The sequence below is a fragment of the Ornithodoros turicata genome, unplaced genomic scaffold (assembly GCF_037126465.1).
Source record: "Ornithodoros turicata isolate Travis unplaced genomic scaffold, ASM3712646v1 Chromosome11, whole genome shotgun sequence".
NCBI lineage: Eukaryota > Metazoa > Arthropoda > Arachnida > Ixodida > Argasidae > Ornithodoros > Ornithodoros turicata.
The window spans coordinates 362,933-390,875 of NW_026999295.1; the positions used below are offsets into that span (position 1 = coordinate 362,933).

The window sequence follows — 27,943 nt, forward strand, 5'->3', positions numbered from 1 at the left end:
TGTCCGCATCTTATATAACGCCAGTGGAGCCTATTTCACCCGAACCTAAAGAGACCACGAAAATCGGTTCAATCGATGAGGATTTGCCATATGTACGGAAATGAGATGTAGGGTAATAAATACTGCCCTACATTATTTACAGATGTGCACAAGCTGTAAACGCCTCTTGTGCAAATATTGCTAACAAAAAGTGGAATAATGACAAACAAATTCTGGTTAATTTCTGAGCTGCAAAAAAATGCGACAATCACTGTTTGCGACATCTCTCGAAGGCGCTTTTTTCTGAACCACGTTCTCCATGGCTGAGATGTTATGCAGAAGGAGTTCTTAACCTTCTTGTTAAAAGAAAAGAGTCGAACGTCTTCAAACTTTTGTTGAAGCATCCGCTATATAACTTGTTTTTAGGGCTAGGGGTTGCGGACGTCTCTGCAGCCGTGAAAAATGAGCCGAGCCACGATCACTTTGAAACCCAAAACCTGTTCGGTGGGTTCCTTTTTATGTTTCGTTTACCCGGAGAAAGACTCTGGGGCCTGGTAATGAAACACCCCAATGAATGGTCTCTTCAATTAAAGTTGCCGTTCGGTCGGTGCATGACAGAGTATCCAGCGGCGTTTCGCCGTCACGAAAGCGGAAGTGTAAATCATAGATCACTTTGCAGGTCCTCATTCAGTTTCATCGAAACTAGAACAAAAGGAATAAAACATACATGTTGTGCACACCTCTTGCAGTGGACGAACACACGTCACGAACGCTGCGAACCTAATGCCCTCAGTGGTAATGAAAGCATAGAAATCACGAGATATGAAACACCTTGTCCCTAGTGAAGAATTCCTTTAAGGATCTGCACAGTTAGCGGTGTAACAGTTCTAGTGCGGCAAAAAGGCCGCTCGCACTTCACATGTAAACGGTGCTAGTACCCGACGGCCGCATCGTGGCGCCACCAGTTTTGTCGCACAGTCTCTATACGCACTGAACAATGCTCGTCATTGTGTGTGCCTATTGGGCTATAAAAATTAGTGCTCAAAAGATTTAAAAAGTCACAATATAACTGCATCATCATACACTCGTTGAAACAAAATTGCGGTCTGTCACGAAAGGTTAGGGTAACATCTGTCAGTAATGGGCGCAAGAACACCAGCTATACGACGCCCCATATCCTCCTCATCACTATCAGAACATTGAGGTTGCGTATGATTGAAGCTGCCATTGAGAATGTCGTGAGGTATGTAGCCTACAGCGACGTAACTACAGGGCTATGGAGCATAAAAAGAGGGGGGGGGGGTACTGCAAGGGCGCGTACTGCAGGAATTTTGCGATGCGTACCTGATAGAAACCAATGATAATGATCGTATGTTGTCTTGACTTGTACATCCATCTTGCCATAGACGGGACATGTCACCTTGACTCTTGCCGATAGGGTACCCATGTGTGCGAGCAATGAGGTATAGACAAGAGTAGAAGTCTGTGAGTTGCGAAACGAAGACGAGGTCTGGAGGGGAGTGGGTGGCAAATGATGTGGAGAGCAGCAGTGGCGAGAGAGGAAACTTACCAGATGAGGTAGGCGGGCTCTATCCTGTCGATACCGATGTCCTCATGTCGATCGGACATGACCACGGTGAAATGCTTGGCGTGTCGAGAAATGACTGGAAAAGGGCCGTCCTAGGGCTGCTGAAGAGGACAGCGCACGGCCTCATGTCGGATGAAAACGTGGGTGGCTGATTCCACCCATGATGCCTGGTGACGTATGCACTGGCGTCGTCGGGCGCAACAGGGGAACATGAGACGAAGAACTGCACGGTGACGCGGTGTGACGTACCATATCCAGCTCAGCAGCAGAATACACTATGTCTTGCTTGTAGGCTGTTCTAATGCCAAGGAGAATGGGCGGAACGCGGTCGCACCAGTGAGTAGGATCTTCCGAAGTCCGCAATGCAGCTTTCAATTGACGTCGGAATCGCTCTATCATTCCATTGGCTTGAGAATGATATGCAGTTGTTTGGATTTGTTCCGCGCTAATGGCTGCACAGATGTGGCGAAACAGCTGGGATGCGAATTAGCGCATCGATCTGTGGTGATGGTTTCTGGCGGTCCAAAACGGGCGATCCAAACTTCGAGAAACACACGGGCTACCCTCTCAGCACAGGCAGAGGGCACACTTCCGTCCACTGAGTGAAACGATCAATGCACGTGAGCACGCAGATGATGTTGCGAGAAGGAGGGAGTGGTCTGACGATGTCGCTGTGGAATTGCTGAAATATCATGGTGGGTGGAGCAAATGGTGTCAATGGTGCGACAGTGTGGCGAGTTATCTTCGAGGACTGGCAGGGTATGCACGACTTGCACCAACGTCGAATGTCGACAGGCATACTCGGCCATACTTGACTGGATGTAATGAGACGTTGCGTGGCACGTATTCCAGGATGACACAAGTTACGCAGCTAGTAGAATACGGTGGGTCTTCAAGCCGTGGGCAAGAAAGGACGAAGTGTACCGGTGGAAACGTCGCATATAATGGGTATGCTCGTACCAGCTGGAATGAGCTCTTGGAGCACAAGGGAGGACTGGGTGGTGGTGATATAGTGGAGCTCTTCGTCGGCGCAGCGTCTTGGGCAGCAGCGAGGTCACCGGGGTAGAGATTGCTGACATTCGATGAGCGTGACGCCAGAAGCTTCCTGAGAGTCGGATAAGACAAAGTGTCAGCAACCGCGTTCTTGTATCCCGAAATCTATTGAATACGTCGTCAACTGGCTGATCAAACCGAGGTGACGCAATTCACTGGGAGAGTAGTTCTGCGAAGCAGCATGAATGGCGTGGATGAAGGTTTGTGGTCGGTGAAGACCGTGAAAGGGCGACCTTCAAGGAAACGACGGAAGTGGCGGTTAGCGAGGTACATGGCAAGTATTTCACGTCCTAAAGGGCTGCAACGTGCTTTGGCAGCAGACAACTTGCATGAAAAGAAACCCAGAGGAGTGTATGTATTCTCCGATGTGCGCTGATGGAGAGCTACACCAACAGCAGTACCTGAATCATCCGTCACGAGGAAGTGTGGCGCGTCCGGTATCAGATGAGCGAGTAGCGTTGCGTGTGCGATATGGCTTTGTATATGTCTGTGATGGCAGCTGTGGGGTAAGGCTTCGAAAACAGAGGATGGGGTATAATTGCGGACAGGCCAGGATGTTCTTTAATGGCATCAACGTGTGAGCGCAACGAGGGATAATTCACCCGAAGAAATTTACGAGGCCGAGGAATTCCCGCAATTTTCCGCGAGGAACGGGCTGGGGAAAGTCATGGAGGCCTTTGGAAGGGAGAACCGTGATGCCGTTGCCGGTCGATGATGTGTCCCAGGAACTGCAGCCTCCTAACGGCTAACTCGCATTTTGAGGCATTGACAACGACGCCAAGTTCACGTTGTCGTTGAAAAAGTTGGCGTAGGTGGTCGTCGTGTGAATAAGCCGTCAAGCATAAGCATGCCGTGCACCAATAAGCATGCCAAGAGTGAATAAGCCGTCGAAAGGTCTGCGCAGCATTCCTGAGGCTGAACGGCACACAGGTGAATTCGAACAGGCTGAAATGTGTGATGATGGCCGTCTTTGGAATGCTGGCTGGCTGCGTCGAGTGGAATCTGATGATACGCTTTGGCCAAGTCGACTTTGGAGAATTCTTTGGCGCGGAGAAGATGCAATATCATGGATGTGGGGAATGTTGCGACCTCAGTCAGGAACGGTGTTTCAGAGCACGATAATTGCCACATGGCCTCTCCAGGCTCTTTGTTTGGGACGATGTGCAATTGCGAAGCCCATCATTCACTTCCACAGTGCCTATCTTCAGCATGTACTGGAATTCCTTTCGAGCAATGGCAAGGCGATCAGGTGGTAATCGTCGGGCGTGCACAGGTGGATTAACAGTGAGGATGCTGTGAGTTGTTGGATGGGAGCTTCCTGGTTGAGGGGTAGAGTGATCTCAAAAAAGTCCTTGACGAGAAAGATGACGAGGCAGGGCTGGTACCAGCAGTATGTACCAGCAGGCTGCGGTCAACGAGGGGACAGACTCGAGGGCTTGAGTAGATCCGAGGGGTTGGACGGCGGTAATGAAGTGGACTCGAAGAACGGGGGCGGGCATGAGTGACGATAGCGCCCAGCGGCTGAGTAAGGTTGTTGGTAGAAGCGGGAAGCTGATGTACGCTCGCAGAGAGTGCGGAAACATTGGCAAAGAGAGGGTCAGCAGGAGGGGGTAAGGGCCCGTACCGTGTCATGGCATGCTTCTTAGTCGTGACAGCTGGAGGAAACGAGGTAGTCTGAACAATCAATGGAGGACTGGCACGAGCCGAAAGGTCCACAATCTTATTAGCAAGACGAGCCTGCTCTTCGAGAGTGACGTTACCAGCAGCTGCCAGGAAAACCTGAACCTGCGTTGGCAGATACTGCAGGAAAAACTGCGTCAGAAGCGTAGTGTCAGCAGTATTATTGCCCAGTAGTAGTTGTGTTCGTTTCCGGTCCCCGAGGTGTTCGGCATGAAGCTGCTATTGCAATCGGCGTTGTTCCGACGTCGAGGTGCGGCGGGTAAGTTCTTGCTTCAATACGTCGTAAGATCGTTCCGTAGGTGGTGAAAGGATTAAGTCACCAATTTCAAGTGCCACTTCCGGGCAAGAACGTGACCAAATTCAATGGTCGGTGATGTGCAGTGCCTCATTATGCTTCAACTTGTACGACCAAAGCAGAGGATCGGCGGCCCAGAAAAATGGCAGGTACAGAGAAACGGTGAGAGATGACGACGACAGATGGCAGGTGACGAACGGAGTCTGACTAACCCTATCTGAAACGTCCGTGGAACGGGCAGGAGCCGGAGTTCCAATGCGATGCAGATGAGGCTTCCACACCTTCATGCGCCTTTTGTCTTCCTTGTATAAACCTTTGCACTTTTTGTGACATATAAGTTGAAGCATTACTCGTGTATCTGTTCCAGATGAAGTTTGATTTCGCAAACCTCGCGATAAAGTAGAGTGCCCTGTCTTTTTTTTCTTTTTTTTTTCGGCAAGTGATATTTGTTTCTTCAGACACTGGTTCACAATCCCCAGACGTCCTCAAGTCATTTGCTACTTGCATTGCGGGGTCGATATTGCCTGAAAATAGATATACGGTTGAATTTTCTCGTGAATTAGGTCAACGAGGACATACGAGGTGTATAAATAAAATCATGAGACTAGTAGCGCAGCTTTCGATCTGGCAAAACTGGTGACCTCAGGTTTGGAGAGAAGGTAGGTTAAGATGTGATGCGCCGCTAGTACAAGTTTGTACTCCGTTGAGTCATTTGGTTGTCTGTAGATTTCTTTTCATTTTTATTTATTTTTTTTGTAAACAGGTTTTTTCCAGTGCGTTCTGGAAATGAGCAGCATAAATTTCGAGCGACCTTGTGCGATCAAGTTTTCCTTGAGACTCGGGAACAGTGGGAAAGAAACTTTCACAAAGCTTCCGCAGGCCTATGGAGACAATGTTTTGTCAATGATTCAGGTTTTCAGGTGGTTTAAGGCATTTTCTGAAGGACACAACAGATTGAAGATGGAGCTCCCAGTCGAAGGCCATCAATGGCAAAAATTGGCAGGCGGGTGGATGCGTAGTATAATTCTATTTTTTTTTAGAAAACTCACGTGACCTCTAGCGTCGGGCCAATCGTTGGGCGGCCGTTGAGTAGTCGTTTGTTTTTTGTCTCCCTGCGTCGTACATGACGCTGGCGAGGATTTCCCTTTCTCATCTATCTCTCCCTCTCCCCCGTTCCGCCGCTTTGGCAGTTCTGGGTGGTTGTGGATGGAGTAGTCGCGTGCCGAGTTTGCGCCAAGCGCAAGGCAAATCAGTAGCTCCCACCACCCTCCAACCTCCCGTTGCAGGCAGAAACCCTGCAAACAGACGACTAAACGCTTATTTGCGCTGCTGAGATGGTGCATTCAATTTTTTTTTTCATTTCCAGTTTGACTGTGTAACCAACCTGCCAGGGACCAGAGCCGTATATAGAGAGAGTTTGGCCATCTTTTGAGCTTTTGCCGCTTCACAGGAGGAGCCTGTATTGACGTCAGAGTCGCCGTTGCACCACCCAAAAAGCCTCAATCCAAGCCAAATCCGCTTATCAGCCAGCAGATAGGCGTCCTTTTGACGCACTCCACCGGCTAGTCCACAGGTGCTATTGTCGCGCTCAATACAATGTACCGCAATCGCCGGCTTATGACCCACTGGCGCCTATGTTAAAGGGAGATTCCGCACCACAAACGTGTTGAGGTAACAGTGCGACATCAATCCGTACCGTGAGATATTTGCAGTGAATACAATCTCTCATCCTCAAGTGGCACAGATAATTAGAAAAGGAATATTTTCCTTCGAGTGATTAGGCGCTCCTCCACGGAAAAGCAGTCCAGCAACACTGGGCTTCACCTCACCGGTATTCCTCGTGTACGGCTTTCGTGTAGGTTTTGCTTTTACCGCTGGCAAATATTTTAGAACGAAATCAAGGAAGCAGACGACTGATCATCCATGCGACACGAAGAAGTTACAAAACGCGTGCCCGAAGAACAGCTGGTGGCCCGCACGAGACTACCGGTGACGTCACTCATGATACAGGAGGTAGTAGAGGGAACCTCCAGAAGGTCAGTTTCGTTTTGAGCTTCCTAGCTCCTTTGGCAACTACCGCGTCCCTGATTGCCAAACCACTTATACTTCTCACTTTGGAAGAATGTACCGAACTTATTTACACGGACATTATATTAGATTTGGATTGTCCCGGAGTCTCCCTTTAAGGGGGGGGGGGGATTTGTTACCAAACTGAAAGGATTCAAGAACGAAGGGTTCTCGGAGGACGCGACACGGACGTGTCTTCCCCATTGTATGGTGAACTGCGCTTCGCATCAACATGACGTCGCCGACTGGTTGACAACTGGACAACACAAGAGCACATTGCGAGAGGTCGTTCAGCCGTGACGTCGCATGACGCGGTATAAGTTAGGCTCCTTTTAATGGCCAAACTCTCTCTCTAAACGGCTGTGCCAGGGATTGCCGTTGGGCGCCCTTTTTGGAAAGGGCGCCCGTTAAATTTACGGCAATTTTCATGTAACCAGAATGCTGGTTTTTCCCCGTGAAAGTTACGGTGTCTTACAAAAAATGTAGCCGTAAAATTTACAGGGATTTTAATGGCAGCTATGTTGCACGCTCTTTCCCGTAATTTTCACGACCACCTGAGAGAGCCGGCTTTTGGATGAAGTGTGGAGTGCATTGATTCCCACAAATGTGGAAACAGCACCGTAGGATGTGTAATTGTGTGTGTCTTCCTGTAATGGAATTGCAAGTCATGCAGTAATGTGTGACACAAGTCATAGAGTAGAGGATCGAGCATTTATTGTACATACAGAGAAAGAGTGGAAAAATCTGTGAAGTGTGGTTGAATCTGCAGCGATCAACAACATCTTAGAGTTGCAAAGTACATTAAGTGTATCTGGTTACCAAGTAAAACGTTTCCTTACACTTCTGCTGTTTTCGAAACAATCCCCAGAACTTCTTCGAAGGTTGTGGCTCGGTTCATCAGCTTGCTGCCCTTGCAGGGCTGATACACGGTATACTCCTGTAAGAAACAAAATGCAGGATAGTACGACAGCTGCTACCATTGGAATACAGCTCCACATGCACGCACCTCTGCACCTTACACATTCAGTATGGTGTCACTACAGGTTTTCCCGTCCATTTTAGTCCAAGTACCATCTGAAATAATCCCAGCGCCATACAATTTAATCCGAGCACCATCTGAAAAAATCCAGATGCTATTCAATTTAATCCGGGTGCCATCTGGATTAATCCATGGTGTTTTTAAGCACTATAACCGTGTGTTCACACGAGGGACATCTTCGTAGAGTATTTTAGTGGACAAAACAAAGTAACAAAAAAACTGCTGATGGAACTGAAGTTGTGCCGAGTCTTATGTGGAACATACGCATGACGGTGAGATATTGGGAGTTGGAGCGGAAGTATAGCAAACGACGGCACTGGTGCTGTCGTCTGCTACAGAATCTTCTGACTGAACTGTTGGATATTCCGCGCAGTTAGAAGAGCGCAAAAAGGCATGACTCACATAGCAGACGACACAACTGGTGCTGTCGTCTGCTACAGAATATCTTCTTTCTGAACTGCAGGATATTCCACGTGGTTAGAACACGACAAGCCACCACTCACATAGCAGATGACACCATTGGTGCTGTCGTCTGCTACAGAATATCTTCTGACTGAACAGCAGGATATTCCGCGCAGTTAGAAGAGCGCTAAAAGGCATGACTCGCATAGCAGACGACACTACTGGTGCTGTCGCCTGCTACAGAATGTCTTCTGACTGAACTGCAGGATATTCCACGGGGTTAGCAGAACGCGAAAAGGCATGACGCTCATAGCAGTCGACACCAGTTTTCCTGTCGTCTGCAAAGGAATATCTTGTGACTCTGCCACAGGATATCCTCTGCGGTTTGAAGAGCACGGAAAGACATCCCGCAGCTTAGTCACAAGATATTCCGTAGCAGACGACAGGACCAATGGTGTCGTCTGCTATGTGAGTCATGCATTTGGTGCTCTTCTAACCACATGGAATATCCTGCAGCTCAGTGGGAAGACCGTCTGTAGCAGACGACAGCACCAGTGGTGTCGTCTGCTATGGGAGTCATGCCTTTTCGTGCTCTTCTAACCATGTGGAATATCCTGCAGCTCAGTCAGAAGATATTCTGTAGCAGACGACATGACCAATGGTGTCGTCTGCTATGCTTCCGCTTTAACGTTCGATATCTCGGCGCCGTGCGAATGCTCAACATAAGACGCAGCAGAATTTAAGTCCCATCAGCAGCATTTTACTTTTCCTTGCACTACATGTCTGTAGAATATTCTGCGGGGATGTCCCTCGTGTGAGTACACGGTGCTTAAAGGTCAGAAATGCCGATTTTGAAGTGCCGCAGAACTGAGCGATACTCGCGCTGTGTGTTAATTACCGAACACTGAATATGTGTGCGAAATATCTTGCTCCAACTGTTCGTAGTTTTTTAGAAAACAGTTTTTTTAGTTCCCACGCCCGGACGTCAGACTGTCGGCAAACCCTGCCCACGGGCGCACCGACGTCACTGCTCTCGGTTTATCTGTCTTTGGCTTGGCATGGACTCTTGGCTTGGCCGCTTGGCTTCTTTCGTTTCGTCCTCTGTGCATCGTACATAAGCGAACAGCTGTTATGTTGTTGCTAAGCCGGAAACAAAGCATGTGAATATTTTTTTTTCGGCACGGCGTCGTTTGCAAAGTGCACTTCCTTGTTCTGACCTTGCCTTTTATGGGCTGGAGCGATATGATACGCGATGTGCCACGGCGAAGTTGTCGAAGATGCGACTGTGCTCCGCTGTTAGAACAATTCATCTGAGCATTCAAGTGTTACCTATTATAAGCTGCCAAAAGACCAAGCAGTGCGAAGCTTTTGGCTGACAGTGGTAATTTCCACTCCAAGGATTTCGTCAACGAATGTGGTTACGCGTGACTCCAGAGGCAATTTGGAATATCGGCACGAAATCGTCTGATGAAAATCTGAGGTGCCCGACGCACAACATTTTGAACGTGCCACGGAGGATCACGACAAAAAAACGAGAGCAAAAAAGGTAAGTCGAGGTTGAGATACAAAAAATAGCAAGCTTAATGAATCGAGTGCAGCTGTCCTACTGCGCTTACTCTGACATAACCACGATTAACAACACAATAGTATTGATAATCTAACTTCTGAATTATCACAGGTGCACGCTGAAGGCGGAAGTGAAGCATGATCTGGCTTGCATTTGGTGCATGAGGAAATTGCTGACACGTTAGTTGCAGTCTACCTCCACCAACAGGTATGACAATGTGATGTTGTAATTTGAGTATTCACCTATGTTCAACTTTTCATGTGCACTCGCATGCAGACATCTTGACACCACTTTTACATGTCCCCTCAAAGTTACAACCTGCGCTTTCAGGGTGGAAAACAATGGTCACCATTACGATTAGCTGCTATCTCCCAGTTCAAGCACTTTTGCTGTCTGGACACTGGTTCCTGTGGATGGGGTGTTACAAGCTTCACTGTCTGATATAGAAGCTACGTTACATTAGTTCAGTTAATTTGTCTTTTGCACATTTTTGTTACTGTTAGCTGGATTACTGTTGGACATACAATCCTTTGACACACCGAAGCTGATGTTGCCTCTGATAACGCTTTAGAATTTTCAATGTCATCAACATCCATTGAGGAAGGTGCCTTTACTATCTGTGAATCTTTAATTGAAGAATAGCCCAGAATTCATGTTAACATTGTCTACTCTTATTAATTCACTGTCTGTGTTCTGAGAGCTAAGAAAAATGGAAACTATTTATTCGTCACAACTTCACACTGGATGTGGTACTGGCTTGACATGTAAGCTAAAATACCTGGATTCTACAATAATTGTGTTCAACTTGGTGCATTACCATGGGCAATGCCACATTCACTACATTTTTAGTGGGTCCGGTGCACAAATACTGTGTGCATACTGCATACATACATACTGTTCGATAGGCAAAAATACCTGAGCAGTGCTGTGTAGTCTTTTTACCCAAAGTCCATACTCTTACTGCAAAGTCACAGTCCGTAGAACAGCAATGTGCAGGTATGCTGCGATAGAGATTCACAACAGAAAGACTGTTGAGACATCTAAATTTTAATGAGACGAGACTTTCCTGCACAAGGCTGCTCTTGTTAATGTCTAACATGAAGTTACAAAATCCCAGAATATATAAAACATGTTGTAATGTAGAGAGCGAGGGTTGGTACAGACATAAAAATAATTATACAATCATATATAATAAAATAAAAAGGGGGTACAACTCCCCCCTGAACTCAACTCGACAACTCAATAACTCTACTTATTCTCTACCTTACAACATGTCATATATTCTGGAATTTTGTAACTTGATGTTAGACCTCAAGAAGTACAGCCTTCTGTGCGAAAGTCTTCTTTCTGTTGTGCACAATCATTATACAGTAAATACGACTATTCATTTCTTGTCATTAAATGCTTTTTCTTCTTTTTTTTTCTACAGTGATGAGCATCCATAAGGACACATGCCAGAAAGGGAGTCTCTTTGGGATGACAAACCCTCATCACCTCATGAGGATACAATGGTTGACGAATGGTTCTCAAGTACATCGAAACTTCAACAAATAATTCATGAAAAAGCGAGTCAGTGCTAGCAGTAGGAATTGAACGTGGACCGTCCTGCTACCAGTCAGAGATGTTACATTTCAGGCGCTCATTGACTTTTGGTGGATTACTTGTTGACTTTGTCCCAAGGTGGAGCTCGCCACAGCTCATTTGCCTATCTGTTAATGTTGTGGCGTGTGTTGCGTTTTTCTCTTTGTGTGTTCCAGACTCAGAACGGTTAATTTGGATCAGGTCAGGTACGTTTCATTTAGACATGGCAAACATAAAGTGGTGTTTCTCAACACAACTTAGCAGTGGCCTTCATGCATTACTGCTACGGCCATTAAGCGTGAATGGAAAGCTGCACATTATGCATGATGTAAAACCCCAAGACTAGGGAACACGAAGGGAGAGACACGAACACGTCCCTCTGTGTTCTCTAGACTCGGGGGTTTTACATACGCATCATCTTCATCAGCTCGCTTGCTTCCTAGCCATTTTTTCTGCACATTATGTTCACTCTACTTTTATCGTGTGCTATATAATCTTGTTCAAGTTCTGTCAAACGACGTGTAATGCTATTAAAAAAATTCAGTACATTGCTTATGTGGGTTGAATGGTAGCGCATAAATGCAGAAAGGGAACTGTCATGTTATGGCAAGTGTTTACGTATTGTGCATTTAACTACTAATTTTATTGGTTAGCTTTCGCCGGCGTATCGTGTCAAGCCATGTTATAGTAATTTGGAACATGTTCTTCTTAGTAGCCAGAGCAGCTGATACACAGAGATGAACATAGCCCATGTGTGTTTGACTTTTCCACCGCAACCCTTGGGTTTCCTCCCTGATGGCTAGACATGTCAGGGATAGGTTTCAGAACCGGTAGTTCCCGCCAAGTGTGAATTACTTTTCAGGGGATCATCACGCTGGCAGATGAAACATATGGTTTAAATTATCTGCAGGACAGGAATTGCGTAGCTTCACACAAATACTACTACTACGACGTAAGAGTGGTTTCAAATCTAGCTTTTTTTGTGTCCCTGACATTATCGCACGAGATGTAGTATCCACTATGATCCTTTATATGGGGGGTATGTACAGTGCAATCAACAGATGCTATTTACAAATCTGTGTTTTCTACTGTGTTGAAATGGGTAGTTTGTATCTGAGAGCCATAGTGAAACACAGGCAGCCAAGGATGGACTTTTGATGCCCTCGAGAAACATGGCAACACATTGCAGGGACTCTGGATGCTGCCTAAATTTCCAGAACACACAGCTCAAGGCAGCGGTTAAATAACAAGTGGTTAGAGAAATCCAAGACAGTTCTATGTGTAAGCAGTCCGCTGTTGGATTTGCTTCTGTCTGAGATACGTTATCTCAAAGGGAATGCACGGACACACGCAGAATGATACTAGGGCTGCCTGTGAAATAGAATGAGGAGAGGGGAAGGTATATAACCCTTTTTTCTCGTCTATTATTCTATTGGTTAAATTGTCATTTGCTGAGCAGCATATATGTGTATATTCCAGAGTCTGCTAATAAATATATCAGTTTAGAGCTAGCAGTCGCATTGCAGATGTCTCATCTTGTCCTTGGCTGCTTGTGTTTCACTATGGCCATGCTTGCTATTGCAAAAACAGAAAACAAAAAAGACAATAGAAAAACACGAAAAGAGCGACTAAAAAGCTACCTGTTCTAGTGCTCACATGGAGGCAATGCAATTAGGTACATGTTCCATTCATGGACTCTGCATAGTAGTACATATCACAACGACAACCGATTATTCAGATTTTTCTTGAAGTACTTTGTTTTTTGGAGCTTTGTTTGCACAGTCTATTATTGGAGCTTTATGTGATACCCTCTTGAGATACTTTAAGATTTATAATGCTGTGCAGTTTGTTAATTTTTGTGTGTGTTTGTGAATTTTGAGTTTGTTAACTGTACTGTGCTGAGGTACAAAAACAGAATTGTCATATAGTTGAGCACATAGGAATAATTTATAAGTACTTTCCTTGTTGACGTTAATATTTGCACCAGGTCACAACATTGTTGATTGATGGAAAATGTAAATAAATATATTTATTTGCTTGCTAAACAATGCACAAATGTTTTCTTTTCTAGTGAGATAATCCCTGTTCACTAGACATAAATGTGGAAAAGTTAAGAGGGCACAATGATGGTATAGTCTAGCATTGCTTTTTGCCACTTCACATATATTCACTGTTATTCGTGTGCACATGTACGAATAGAAAGGTAGAGCATGCGCATAAAAAATTTCGTATGAAGCCACACATATGGTTCAGAAGATTAATTAGATGATGTCCAAGCATGTGCTTCATGTGCAATGGGTATGCTAACGGATTGCTTCCATGAAGCTTTTTATTTATTTTTATAAATTCTTTTTATAAATCTTATTTTCTTATTTTATATAAATTTCATATTACATATTGTATACTTATATTTTTATAAATTAAAAACTCAAATTACACGGCCCCTGTAAGAGTGCCCTTTTTAAATGGTTTGGTAACGTGTCTCAAACTGTAAAGGTAAGAGGCCATCGAGAATGCTGCAGACAAGGTTGCAACTTGCATATTGCTTATCATGTCCTACATATAAATTGATTTGTACAATAATTCCTGAGCACGGAATTAATTCCGAGGATGGCCAGTGATGTCACCCAGGACGACAAGTCACATAATTGCCTCTAACACTTTTACACCCCATGGGCTGAGTTGTGAATTGAAAGAGCACTCTACAGAAGGATAAGGTGCACCTGATTTCTAGTATCTATGCTATGCCCTAACTCTTCAGACACCACATTTCTAAAAACACCATTTCTAAGTGGAAATATGTGCTCTAGTACTTCTTTTGCGTCTGGATAGTGTGCAACCACATGGCTACTGGAGCTTTCGTGTGCATGTTTTTGTGCGACGGTGCTCATTACAAACAATATCCAGATGTTAGACATAAAATGCAGTAGTTTATAGCGTGCCACACAACGCAGCGTGGGGTTGTGATTCAAAGAAAGCTTCTGGAAAATGCACAGAATCCCACAAAAAGTTTAAAATGTTATTTGTATTTCGTTTTACGTCTCTCGTCGTTACATACCATCGTCGACGCTGTTGCACATTGATAAATTGTACGTAAAACTTGTCCCATAGCAGTATGCGGTTTCTCAAATACATAGCACAATTTTTTCCTGCAGGAATAAAACGCTGTCAGCATTTTCTTGCTAACACGGCTGTCGAAACGTCAGTCTCTACAATGGGCAAGTGCTGTAAAGGGGCTAACGCAGAATCGACTTGATACAAATTGTACGTGCTCACAAAACACAAACGACGAATCCCAGTCACAACATTGCACAGAGGTTGGTTCGCGAATGAGCTCGCAGCTGCTGCGCTGTTTACTTATCGCGGAACGGTGGAACCCGGCTGTCCGCCATCTTCAAGCACTGATACGTGAAGCCGCGAGAAGCCGTAGCTGAAATCCACTGACAAGTACGAAGGCGCGTACACGTCACAATGCCCGTTCGGATGCATCTACGTCATAAAAATGGCTGCGCCCATGTGTGTTTCGGAATGAATTATCTATTTTTTTGACATGGTACTGTACCGAACTGAGAGCATGAAGGTGCATTTTGGGGAGAGCTGGATGTGGGCTTTCAGAATATCACAACCGCTTCGACTATTTGGGATATTGGCATAGCTGACCTTTAAAAACACCATGGATTAATTCAGATGGTACCTGGATTAAATTAAATAGCATCTGAATTGTTTTCAGATGGCGCCCAGATTAAATTGAATGGAGCTCGGATTATTTCAGGTGGCACCTGATTAATTCAGATGGCGGTTGGACTAAAATGGACGGAAAACCTGCAGTACAGACACCATAGTTTTGGCGCTCTATGGCATTTGTGGCCATTAAACGCATAATCTCTCTCTCACACACACCTTTATGGTGCTGGCTGAGTACTTTCCAATGCAGGTGAAGAAATATCTCAAGGTCTTATACTGGTCATAAAGGTCTTAAATCACTCAGATTTGGGTAGTACATATTTGATTTAAATCTTGTTAGATATTGATGATTTTGGGTGGAGTGACTGTATGAAGACGAAATGCTGTTCGAGTGTTTGTGATTACAGATGTGGTCTACAATTGTAAAGAAGAATATGTTTTGTTTCAAAATAACCATGCTTGAGTCACAAATGTCACTGAGATTATTCCAGGAAATACATGCCAAGCAATTCAACAGGTAGTTCCAATCACAAGTTATGTGTTAAATAAAAGAATCAATAACGCCTTTGGTGAAGCAAGTATATAGTTTTACTTTTGATGACTAGTGCCACGGGTGATGTATGCACGAATGAGATGGTTAGTTTATAGCAAATCACTGCACAAATCTCGCCATGCAGCAGAGTAGTGTTCTTTTCATAAAATATGTACCGCATAAATTCGCTGCACCCTAATGTCCTTCATACTGCCACATGCACGTCCCGCACCTGTACTACTCATCACCGAAAAAAACAAAAAAAAAGAGAGGAAGCACACAATTTCGATGTTGAATCTAACACTGATTTCTTTGTTCCGCGCAGAAATCATGATTGGAACCACCTCCCCATTTGCCTCGCATCCATTTTACCCACAAATCAATTTAAAACAGCACACTGCAATTACGTCACACCAGTACAACATTTTGAGACCAGAGCGGACTTCCTTTACTACTGAGTTTTTAGACTATAGTCATAACAAACAAACAACTCTGTAATGCTTCTTGCATTCTGGAGGAATAAATACTATGGCGAGCAGAGCACAGCATCGCGGTGCACCAGCCTTACAGAGGGTACTACACTTTCTTACTGCTTGGGGGAAACAGAAGCTCTCAATATATTAAGATATGGAGCTACATGTACTAGCCAGCGACCAGTAGCTTTACTCAACGACTTTGTTTCCGACAAAACATAAGGAGAGGGACACCGAACATTATCCATCATGCTATGCACTTATTGCCTCAAATTCTAAGTGGGTAAAAAGGCGCGATTTCAATCGCAAAGAAATGCTAATGTTCAAGGGTGGACAAGCAGCATGCCAACCCAACAATACCCTAATTTCATGTGAAGTTATAAGGGACACCAGCTCCTTATGTTTTACCTTTCGAGACATAGGTGTGACATTTAAGTTATGAACACTACAAGCATGTGTTACAGTCACTAAAGAACGGCGGTACAAACGGCTAAATAAAATTAGCCGGAATAATATCAGTTTCTAGGTTGAAGAGTGCTGTTGCAGAGTGAAGGATTGAAAAGATAAGGTGATGCAAGACCAATTGATGATGAAAATTGAAATACTCACTCTGTGTCACGAGAAACCATGCAAAAGAGATACCCCCTCCTGGGCCTTCTTTCAGCAAGTGATCCAAGGCCAAGCGTGTCTTGGATGCATTTCCACACGACTTGGCCAGGAAGGATGGTGTGCCCAGAAGTGACCACCGCTGCTGGAGCAGATTGGAAACGAATAAATTAGGCAGGCGTCAAGAACACGTAAAACATGTTCAACAATCACGACATCGTACAAGTAACACCACATCGACAAGTACATACGCATATGAAGCACATCATATGTCCTATACGCATGTTCTTAGGTCCTTACACCTAGGATACAAAATTTACAGCAGAACGATTTAGCATTCAGTATCTTGAAGCACTGAAGTGGGACAAAGAAGTAAATCTAACACATCAGTAAGATAACTTACCTCCAGGTTACATCAGTGGGCATATGCGCACGGAGCTTGCTCAGTTTCTTATAGCCGCCAGCAGCTTCAAGTAACGGTGCCTGGAAATAGTACACAGGATCATTTTCCTTTTCGCGTGCAATAAGCCGAAAGTACACGTCTTCTGGGAGTTCAGTACGTTTATTTTTGTTCCGCCAGCGGAATTTGAACTTCTAATCTGCTCCGTGAGGCGCCCCCGTTGTGCCTAGTAAAGAAGACGCAATCGTGCAATAATTAAACGTGCGCTGCGGATACACCTTTCGGCAATGCGAAATATGATCACAGCGCAATGTGAGGTGAGTGTTGAGACACAATAACACTTTATACATACCTGAAACCCGCTGCATTTGGACACATGGAGCTTGCATCGACTTCCCCGTCGCCATTTGCAAACGCGTCGTCAATTTGAAAATGACGTTGGCGATGACGATGTGTGCGCCCTTCGCCATCGTTGACTCTGCAAATGCCGCCGACGCGGCTACACTGCTGCCGGCAACATTGCGTGCTGCAGCCCTGTTCTGTTTCTTTTTGGCACGAATTTTTCTGTCCGTTTATTTAATCTGTGTGTATATTAGAAATCCGTCGTGCTGTTCCCAGCGTAAGTAGCCTTTGTAGTGTGAAAGCTGGCTGTGTAGGCTGGGTCCCAGTGTCGTTGCGTTTCTGTCGCTAGTACACGCTGCACAAGTGTACTTTGTCATACTAAATATCCTTAACAGTAAACACTCCCGTCTGTTCGTGTCTGTTTTTCGTGCGATCTTGTCTTTCGAACACACGTTATGTGGTGACCTGTGACGCTGGCGAGGCTTTCCCTTTCCCATCTGTTTTCTCCCTCTCCCCCCCCCCCTTTGGCGGTTCGGGGTTGTTGGGGATCTCCGTTCGCGTCGAGTGAAATAAATAACAAAATGTGGAAGCGTTGGCTGTTTCTGTTACACAAAGTGCTTTATTTTCTGGGATAGGTATTTCCAAAGCACTAATATGAAGTCTGCTGTAGCTGTGCACAACACGAACATGATGAACATTGATTAATTGATTGTTCGAATTAAATGCCGAAGCAACTTTGCATTCACTGATAGCTCATGTCTCACGTGGAAGATTTCACAGTAGAACAACAGTATATTGGCTGCACACGCACACACATTCAGAGGTCCCGGCATGACAGAGAACATGTCCAAATTGCTGCTTGTGTAGGCGCCTGGTTGATCCGTCACAAAAGAAATTGTGAAGCTGCTATGCCGAAAGATGATGATCCAACCACTCTGAGTGTCATATCCATTCTACTGTATCCATGCAGATGCTATTCTGAAGCAGATATGAGTTGAGTGCTTATACCTGAACAAGAAAGATAGGGATCAGAAGCATGAAAACCAAAAATTCTACCTGCCAAAATGCTGCGTAGATGCCACAAGTGCGGCGCTATGTTATCCTAAGCGGCAAAATAGAATAGGAACTGACTTACCTGTCATCAAGTGAGTAGCGGAAAAACAGAGTATTCGTCCTTCTTGAAGGCGTTGTCGCACCAAGCAAGCGAAGCAGACCTGCCCTCCACTTATCTAGCACTCAGTTGACTTGCAGAAGTATCCATGAGGCACCGAGTTTTTCAGAGTCGGTATCGACAACATGTTAGGGAAGGACACTAAAAACCATCCAAAGCGGTACCGGCGTAGATGCTTTGCTTGCGTCCCTGCTGCACCCAACACATTTCGAAACTTTGCGGCGAGTTGCTGGAGTTGCCCCGACAGCCCGTCACGGTCGCCGGCTTGAGCGCGCCAAGGAAAGTTCATAATTTCAAACCAACCAATGAGCGCTCGCATACCGGGGGAGCGGCCTCAGGAGCCAATGGGCTTGTGACGGTTGAGAACTCGCGCTTCGACGTAAAAATTCTTACGTTTCATGACGTTTGATGACGCGAAAAGCTCGGAGCGCCTCACTTTAGTCCGCAAGTGAACTCGCGAGTTTCATCCCCTTGGTTTCGCCACGAAAACCACCGCCCCCCTTGGCCACGTGATCATCCGTAGCGAATCGCGAAGAGCGGGCGGGAAAATGGCGCCAAAAAGCGCGCGCTGACTTGATCGAACTGCGCATGTGCTCTGTGTGCCCTCCTCTATACCATCTCATTCGGATGTTCCTTCCCCCTCTGTTCCCGGCGCTTCGCCAGGCCATCTGCTAATATGATTGGGAAGCAGAAAATGAAAATCCAGAAAACGAAGGAACGCACATGTACAAGTTTATTGCCACGGTAAACATATAAACAAGGAGCAACATTTGTATCTACACTATTATTAAAGAATACTGCATGAGAATACAGAATACAGAGAATAAAGAATACTACGAATGAATAAATGAAGAATAAATACTACAGAACAACAGAAACCGTGACTATCATATTACAGCTCAATACAGCTTTTTCTACAGCTGAATGGAAAGTCATAGACTACCCTCGACGGGCGTTTTACGTCGGGATCTTGATGCTTAAAGGAGCATTCTAAGGCATATTTGGTCGGATTCAATTTGCTTTCATTCGATCCAAAGGGGAATACAGGAGACGCCTGCAAAATATCTACGCTGAGGGAATTGTCGTTGCAGTGCAATCCGATTATCAACTCTGCTCCCTCGGTGAGAGGCCAGCGCGGCTGAGTCACCCGCCGCTCTGACGCTGAATGTTTCCTGTACGCCGATTGGCTGTTAACAATTCGTCTGCTACTGGAACAGCTAGTTGCGTTTCCTCTGGAACCTTTCACTAGTTTAGCTTGCAGAATTCACGAAGCACAACGCAGCCATAAAAAAGAAAAATAATACACAAAACGACCGTCGTTGACTGCATTCCAAGCCTTTCTTTGCACCGTATACTGCTGAATAGCCCATCATGTGACACATGAGACGCCCTCAATCCCCTCAATACTGCCACGAACGGCGGGAACCGTTCGCCCTTCTTTTCACTGTTTTCGGCTGGACCTATTTTCAGTGGAAGACGTCTCCGAAACAGTTCGACATCTCGGCCACACAGTTTTGCTACGCAGGCGAATGTTCGTTGTCTGTGTCCGTAGTCATGCCGTGCGCTGTGCCGGGCTGCGTGAATCGAAACACGAAATGGATGCGTGGTTTTCGTTTGCATAGCGTCCGAAGAATGAGCCAGAAAGAAGCCGGTGGCTTGCTCTAATTCAGCGTAATAACGCTGAACAGGACAGCAACATTCGAGTATGTAGCCTGCACTTCAGTCAGGACGACTACGAATCTCCGCCAAGCATCGTGAAATCTATCGGCGTCAATTTCCGGGTCTTCCTCAAGCGTGGTGTCACCCCGTCACAGAATCTGCCAGGCAGCAGCGAGTCGAGGAAAAGACAGAGATTGGACGCCGGCGATGTACCACTTGCTGCTGATGAAACTATAGGCGCGAGGACGGTGAGTTGGGTGCCCGTATCGTTGCTTTTTCACTGCAGTGACGCATATATATTACTCTAGATTGAGCCAGTTGTCGGCCAACGGGGGTTGGCAGATCAAGGTCGGACAGTTTGCCGTACAGACGTGGTAAGTTTCTTGAAGGTATGCCGTTGATGAATGACGTTGTGAAGTACGAAAACAACTTGCAGGCGCATCCTACGGTACCCGTTGCTGAACGCGATGTCCTTTTGGTGACTTTGACTGACCCCACAGACACTGTAAGGCTGAAATCAGTGGAAAAAAATATTTCAGAAGTGTAACTTAAGCATGGTGATTTCCAGATATCTTAACTGCAAATCACTGGCAGCAACGACAGCAACTGCAGTGCAGCGGTAAGCGGTATTGGTGATAATCAGAGACCTGTGGTAGTGACATTTATTTGCTATGTACAGAATGAAACAGGATATGACAGCTACACAGATGAAGGCACAGATATTCCACACGTGAGTTGCCATTCATATAATGATCCTCATGCCCCACAATTTGTCTTACGTGGAAGTGCTTATACTTCATGATTTTGAAAGCTGCCAGGGCTCCTTTTCCTGCTAGCAGGCACCAAGGGCAAAATACACAGTACTCTCTCACTACTTGTACCATGATGCGCACTGTCTGTATAGTTTGCACGGCTAGTCAAGAAATAAGGAATGTGTACATTTCAGGATCCTCAACCGTCACAGAAGAGCGTTGGTACACAGGCACAAGGTCCTGTGAAGGTGACCAGAGGTGTACAGACATGCAGGCAAAAGGGACATTCAAAGGGTAGGCATCCACACGAGGCTCCAGGTCCAATGTTTTTATCCCTCAGTTTCATATTTATTGCTAATGCTTATTAGTTGCTAATGCAACCGGCACTTAGAGTGGAAAAAAGAGTAAGCTGGTACATAGCTCTTACAATCGCACAAGCGAAGTAAGGGTTGACACACATATGTACAACTCCTCTTGGAGTTAATAATAACACGGGGTTGTGTCCCCAAGCAAGTCGAACAGTCCAACGGAAATGTTTGTTGAACAGAATCCTCTGGTCAGGCCAGTTCTAAGGTGTCTGCTCAACAAGCATTCCTCAAGGACCACCGAGGTGCATCTGATCTTGTTTGGGGTTGTAACTATGTGCTATTATTAACTCTGAGAGGAGTTGTACAAGCAGGGAGAAGCTTGTCCTTTGGCTGCTAAAGAGGCCACATGGTTCTGTGCTATACGGGCTCACATTCCACCCAATCTTACCCTGTGTTTTGTGTCTGGCACTTTGCTCATGTACTTTTCATGATCTGTAAAATAGGGTGATCAGAATTAAGCTTTCATGGTTTTAAAAAAGAAACCGTGAGCAGTACAAGAATGCTGTTTTCGTGTATAGGTTATGCAGCCAGGCGGACACAAGGTGAGATGATGATCGTCGCCGACAACCGATACATAGCTAAACTTCATTAATTAGTGAGATTAGTGCACATGTTTATATTGGAAACTTTGGGATGTCCGTATTCGTAGGTGCTTCCATTTGAACGAATCACCTACAAATATGAACATCACAAAGTTTCCAATATGAACATGCCTGCTAATTTCAGTAATTAAAAAGTTAATGATTTTTAGTTAATTACAGGACTAACAGCAACAGTCATCATCTCACCTTGTGTCCGCCTGGCCACATAACCTATACGCGAAAACGGCATTCTTGTGCTGCTCACTGTTTATTTTTAAAAATCGTGAAGGCTTAATTTTTTTATTACTATACAGGGTGCGTAATTAAAAACTGACCAGAGCGATAGCCAGAAATCTGAGGTTATGTTTGCGGTACTATAAAAAAATATAGGTGCTGTTTCTGATGCGGCGCATGTTTTTAACTCAAGTGCCAGAAACATGACCTTTGGTTTCTGCATACCACTCTCTTTGTCAAGTGCTCTTTGTAACGCACCCTGTTAACCTCTCTAAATTTGTATATGTACCTCTATAAGAGTATACAATACTTCAGCATGTATATTATCAGCTTATAACTGTTCAGTAAGTAACTCTAGTATGTAACGTTTGGTGACTGCAACCCAAATGTGTAAGGAGATAGTCATATGTTTGATATTTGACATTTCAGGCAGCCAAGCCAGCCTTGATGCAAGGCCAATGAAATCTGTTGGCGTACAAGCTGACCTCATGTGCAACTCGTCTGCAAATGAGAAACGTGCCAGATGGCTCTCTCCAATCCGTTTGCGTTCCTCGACGCCACTCACTGGTGACACAGCACCTGCAATGGACAGTATTACCAGTGAGGAGGACCTGTCAATGTCCAGATGATCCATCGTATACACCAACACTTGACAGCACAGTACTGTAAGTGCATGTGCCAGTAGACCTCATTGAGTGGACGTAGTTAACTAGACATCGGATGTTCAGTCACTTGAGGCTAGCATTTTAGCTGCCTGGGAAGGGCACCAAAAGGTCGGAAAAGGCAGATATAGGCACCTCTACCTCCTTTACAGTCGGTCAGTAAGTCAGATTCAGGTAAATTTTGTCTGTAGGTGTAGGACTTATGTATGAGCACATTACTACTATTGGACATGTCTGCAACATACTCCCGGTGTGGGAGCTACGTCCGCTAGTCTGGTGGGAAGTCTGGCCACCACAAGTATGCATAGGAAAAAAAACAAGCATCTTGCCTGAACATCTGGTCTCTACCGATGAGCATTTCAGTATCGTACTGCTCCTCACTTTGCTCTTTTTTTTGCTGGCAGGAGCACAATGCTTGACCCTTCTCCTCACGAACACAACAAGTATATTGTCTTTGAGAGCGAGTTGAGAAAGCTCTTTCTTGCCCCACATGTCTACAGCGGTGTGAGGCAGCATTCACTTCGAAAGGAACACTCCTTCGGGTCACATATTCGTGCAAGGATGGCACGAGAGAATATGGGAGAGCCAGCCTTATATTGGCAACAAGCCAGCTGGGAATGTTCTTTTGTCAGCAGCAATGCTCTTCAGCGGGTCAAACCCTATTCCGACACTCAGGATGCTGGACCTAATGAATATCAAGGTAAGTAGCGACACATCCACACGCCTTTCACAGCCTTCAACTTTATTAGTTTTATTATTTTTGTAGGTCTTCTGTGAGCAGACATATTTCAACTACCAAAGGGGCTACTTGTTGCCAGCTATTGAACAAGTAAGTCAGTTAGCAAAGCCAGAGTGAAGTTAATAACATCAACAACGTAGTAGGTTATAGACCTCTTCCTTGTTTGTAAACAACGCGCCGCATTTGCGCATGCGCGGAGAGCAGACGACGGCTGGTTGGCAAAACGAGCCGTGTGCACGTTGCTTCGTCGGTTGTAATTGTTCGCAATGGCAACGTATTTTGACGGCCTCAGCGACGCTGAGAAAGATCGTTATCGGAAAAGACTGCACGTACATGGTGTTGTTTACGATGATCCGTACGTAATTCGGAAAGAAATGTGGCTGGAAGGTGATGACGCCGAGCAGCAGTGCCCAGCGGTGACCATGCCTGCCGTTGTGGTGTACCTACTGTTTTCCAGCAGCGAATTCACTCCGGATACAGTAAAAGCGTATAAGTCCATGGAAGCGTACAATTACTTCGAGTCAGGTTGGTGGCATTTTCTTTGAGTACATTAACGTTGTTTTGGCCATTAATGGTGTTAGCGGCCAACCTTTTCACGAAGTTGTGCTTGTCATAGGTCTTGTGAGGAGCTATAGGCTCTGGTACCGGACAGGAAGGTCAGCTTCGTCAGAGCAGAAGTAATGCCATCACAACTGTCACCCAAAAGGGCCATGACGTGTGGGTCTGCATTGACTCTCTCACTGAGCAAGTGCTTACAGTCAACGCATGGCAGGGTAGGTGTGACAACGGTTCTGTTTCTCGATTTAGCTTGTAGACATGCTTAACTAATGCCTTATTCACACCTCTCAGCCTCAGTACTGTGTGCATCCATGTAGCAGCAGTCCTCTTGGCGGTTGAGTATGCCTCACAAAAGCGTGATGTTCATGCACGTCGAAGCAATGCGTCTGGAACAAGGCGACCGTCAAAAAAGGTACACACAACCTAGCATGTAGCATGCGTGGAAGTGGAGTAAGAGCAAGATAATTTCGCATCTACGTCGTCGGTGGATCATCGTAATCCCCATTGCCTTAATCCTGTTTGTATTGCATGAATTGTGGGAAGCTGTGCACATTCTAGGGAGAATGCTTGGCAAATGAGATTTTGCGTCATACATTTTGTTGCTTACTTGTGTGATCTGAGGAGGCCAAGGATGCATCACCCTTCATCATTACTTCCCAAGCTCTTTCTTTGCCCTGTTCCAATACAGGAAAATATGGTGGCCCTGGATGAATTGTACTTGAGCAAACCCCGAAAAGCAAAAAGCCTAATGGAGACGGAACCACCGAACAATCCGAACAATATTCAGCTACGGACAAAAATATCTTCGATGAGCTAAAAATGATTGCCCCAGGTGCCGTTGTACTCCGACGTATCCCAAAACTCGATCCAGAAGACACTGACTCTGGTTCAGAAGACGAGCAATGCTATACACTACTCAGGTATGTCAGTCATCCATATTCGCAACTGCAAAACCTTAGTGGACATGCTGAGCTGCTAGGCCATATTCATGACAGTGTGCGCCCAGATGTTCGTCACTCTTATGCCATGAAGTGAAGATGTAGCCCTGATACCCAGAACAGGCTTGGCTAACATTGGTGTCTAATCTATTGGTTGCGAAAATGACGCTTTGCTTCAAAGGAGAGCCCAGAAGACCAGCAGCACGCGGGACACCTTCATGGATGACATGTTTGTGCCTCTCAAAGAAATTGAGAGGATAGAGAAAGCTACGAGACAGCAAAGCAGAAGCCTGTTGTGGAAAGAAGCAAAATATGGACGGTTTGGGTCCTCAATCAGTCACCGGGTACCCGAGATGTGGTTTTATTTTTTTTGTCGATCACTCATTATTATTTTCCATTTTGGTTGTTTGCATGGGGTGTAGTACTATGACGTTTCCCCTCCTAGTCTCGGAGCATGTCGCAGCCAGTCCTCTACTGAAACGGGCAGTAACAAGTTTAAGGAAATAGTGTACGGATACATCTTGTTGCGAGTTAGAGACACCTTCTGCTTTCTTTTGTTCAGATCAAGACGTTTTAAAACGACGTCATCCCCAGAGAGCATTTTGGATGTGGTGCTTGCAACGACGGAGTACTCCACAAACTGAAGCCATGAAGTGGGGCCTCGACAACGAAAACAATGCAAAAAGTACACTATGCTAATTACACGAAAACATGTCACAGGAACTTCCGTCTGTACGATGTTGGCTTCGTGATTGTGGTAGGATTGTTTTGCATCACTTTTCGTCTTAACTAGCGTTCTCAGAGCAAAGGGCAGTGCATGTCACTTCACAACTTATGCTAAAGTATGTTTGTTCACGTATTGTTCACGAATTGCTGTTTCTTGCCGTTAGGACCACTTCCTCGGCGCCTCACCTGATGGTGTTTGGGCATGTGATTGCCATGGTGTCGGCTTGCTGGAGATCAAATGCCCTTCTCTCTGAGGCAGCCAAGTAGGACGACAGGTGTGAAGCAACATGTTTGACCCAGAATGGCAACGTAGACAAGAACCACCCTTACTACACACAGATTCAGACCCAGCTGCATGTGTCAAAAGGAAGTGTGTCATTTTGTTGTCTGGGTTCCTCATGAATTCTCTGTAACAATTGTACAGTATGATCGAGTATTTTTCAGCCGTGTCCTGGAAAAAATGAGGGCTTTCTGGAAGGAGCATGTCCTACCAAGGTTGCTGTAAATAAATTTTGACCATGGCTGGTGGAAGCATTGTTGCACAATTTGTTGTTGAGAGAAATTTATTAACACGTGGCTATCAAGCACAGCTTTACACAAGTGGTTTCTTCATGTTTACAATTGCTGAACAAAGATCAGAATGCCTGTAGCATGCCACAACAGTGTGACAGGAAGCCTGTTCCTGAGAATTCGAAACACCTTCATCCGTCCTATTGCCGCTCCACAATAATCTCACACTTGAAATTTGTCGCGCCTCTTCTGCTTCCCTACCTTCAAGCTGCCTCTTTCCTCTTGTGAATGGAGGTCATTACTAGCCGTGCACCTTACTTTGCTATTTCATTCTTAACGTGAAAGCCCCGGTCTGCTAGGACCACATCTCCAGGTTTCAGCTGTGTTCAAGAATCCACATGACTCAGTTACTTTCTTATCAGAAGCGCTTCCTGCCCCAGGCTTTGAAACTGTAAGCTCACAGCACCTCTTGGGGTTATGCCCACAAGAAACTTGATCGTTGTATGCTTCCTTTGTAGTTTGAGTAGCTTTGTGCTCGTGCTTTTAAATGCCAAAGGACGCTCAGCATGACACTCCGTGCAGTCAATAATGACCCTGCACGTCCGGGTACTGCCGGCGCACATGGGTTTGCAGCCGATTTGTACATCCTCCCTTGATGGCCACACAATAAACCTCTTCAGTTCATTCACAAGAGCTGGCAAGTACGAACACAGGATGCGAGAACAGTACTCTCGGCTGTACCAAAACGAAATGCAAGGTCTCTGTTAAGAAGTGCCAGCCGTAACTTCATAAGACTGATACATATACAGCATCATGGCCACTCAGCCCAGTGAGAGGTAGATGTTCTTTCCACTTGTTCCTCAGAGTCCGTGGGCTCACCTTCACCGTGTTGCTCCTCAGCGCGTCTCCTTTTCTGAGCTCGCTGATATCGTTTCAACGGCAGCGGCGGTCCTCGGATTTGCGTACACAAACACGGACGGCACGAAGTATGGGGTGTGCTGGATCATCTGACGCCTTTCCTGGTTTAAAACAAGAACAAGCTTACTGCCAGCACAAGGTAAATTAACCAGTTACGGATCGGTTGCTAGCTTTGGACTTACCAATACACGAAGTGGAGGCCGCATATGCGGTCATAATCGGACGGCGTCCAATTCTTCCGCTTTACTGCGTTGATCCACAACAAACGTCTGTGTGCTTCCTTGGGAAACCTGTGAAAGCTCACCGGGTTGTCTTTGTATAGCGCATTGCACACCCAACAGCTGCACAACTTTGAGGCATGTTTGCTTGCGCAAAGAGTCAAGCTCAGCGCGCGCGCTTTTTGCCAACCAGACCAAAACAAACACTGACGGCAGCGCCCGCCCGCTTCGCGTGATTTTCACGGACTGAAAGCTGGTCTATACAGCCTGGGAGTCTGTGGAAGGCGTGGACTCTCAGCAGGCCCACCGGCAGTTGGGTTATAGTAACTGAGCAGAGCCCGTGACAGATCAGCTAAAAAAAAAACTCACCTATAATATTCCCCACGTGTTGTTGGGATTGCTATGTGAATGAAAATTCGAAATCCATGTGTTCCACAGAGTTTTGACCCCTGCTGTACATTGTACTGACAGTTAAGTGTGAAAAACAGCCAGAGCACAATAGTAACACACTGCACTTATTGCTGCTTGTGCAATGCTGTACTTTGCTTCAGGTGTGGACGAGTCATCAGGCAGAACTCCTAACAGAGATTCAGGGAAGGGAGTGTTCGCTTGCTGGAGATG

The 27,943-nt window shown here is 45.6% G+C and overlaps 1 protein-coding gene and 2 long non-coding RNA genes across 3 annotated transcripts in view; all 3 read left to right on the forward strand.

Annotated features, from left to right (window-relative positions):
• LOC135371437 (venom metalloproteinase antarease-like TserMP_B) overlaps positions 1–27,943 on the forward strand; it is a 148,548-nt gene that overhangs the window by 110,669 nt on the left and 9,936 nt on the right. The gene's annotated exons all lie outside the window — the stretch shown is intronic.
• On the forward strand, positions 20,106–21,151 carry LOC135371411 (uncharacterized). The gene is made up of 5 exons (XR_010415597.1): positions 20,106–20,492; positions 20,555–20,623; positions 20,687–20,737; positions 20,798–20,848; positions 21,065–21,151. It is a non-coding gene; the product is annotated as an uncharacterized LOC135371411 (long non-coding RNA).
• LOC135371413 (uncharacterized) lies at positions 23,233–27,915 on the forward strand. Its single transcript, XR_010415599.1, has 3 exons — positions 23,233–23,415; positions 23,482–23,544; positions 27,874–27,915. It is a non-coding gene; the product is annotated as an uncharacterized LOC135371413 (long non-coding RNA).